The sequence below is a fragment of the Lagenorhynchus albirostris genome, chromosome 14, assembly GCF_949774975.1.
Source record: "Lagenorhynchus albirostris chromosome 14, mLagAlb1.1, whole genome shotgun sequence".
Lineage (NCBI taxonomy): Eukaryota > Metazoa > Chordata > Mammalia > Artiodactyla > Delphinidae > Lagenorhynchus > Lagenorhynchus albirostris.
The window spans coordinates 35,211,985-35,212,240 of record NC_083108.1 but is presented as its reverse complement, the minus strand read 5'-3'; positions in this window follow the sequence as shown (position 1 = coordinate 35,212,240).

Genomic DNA, 256 nt, shown 5'->3' with positions numbered 1-256 from the left:
GCAGGCTCGCCATGCACTCTGTGGCCCTCCCTCCCCCTGGCCTGAATGAGTCAGAGCCCCAGAATCAGCTGCTCCTTTAACCCCGTTCTGTCTGAGCTAAGAAAAGACGCCCTCCGGCAACCTACACGCAGAGGCGGGGCCAAATCCAAAGCTGAACCCGGCAGCTGTGAAAACAAAGAAGGGAAAGGGAAACCACTCCCAGCAGCCTCAGGAGCAGCGGATTAAATCTCCACAATCAACCTGATGTACCCTGCAT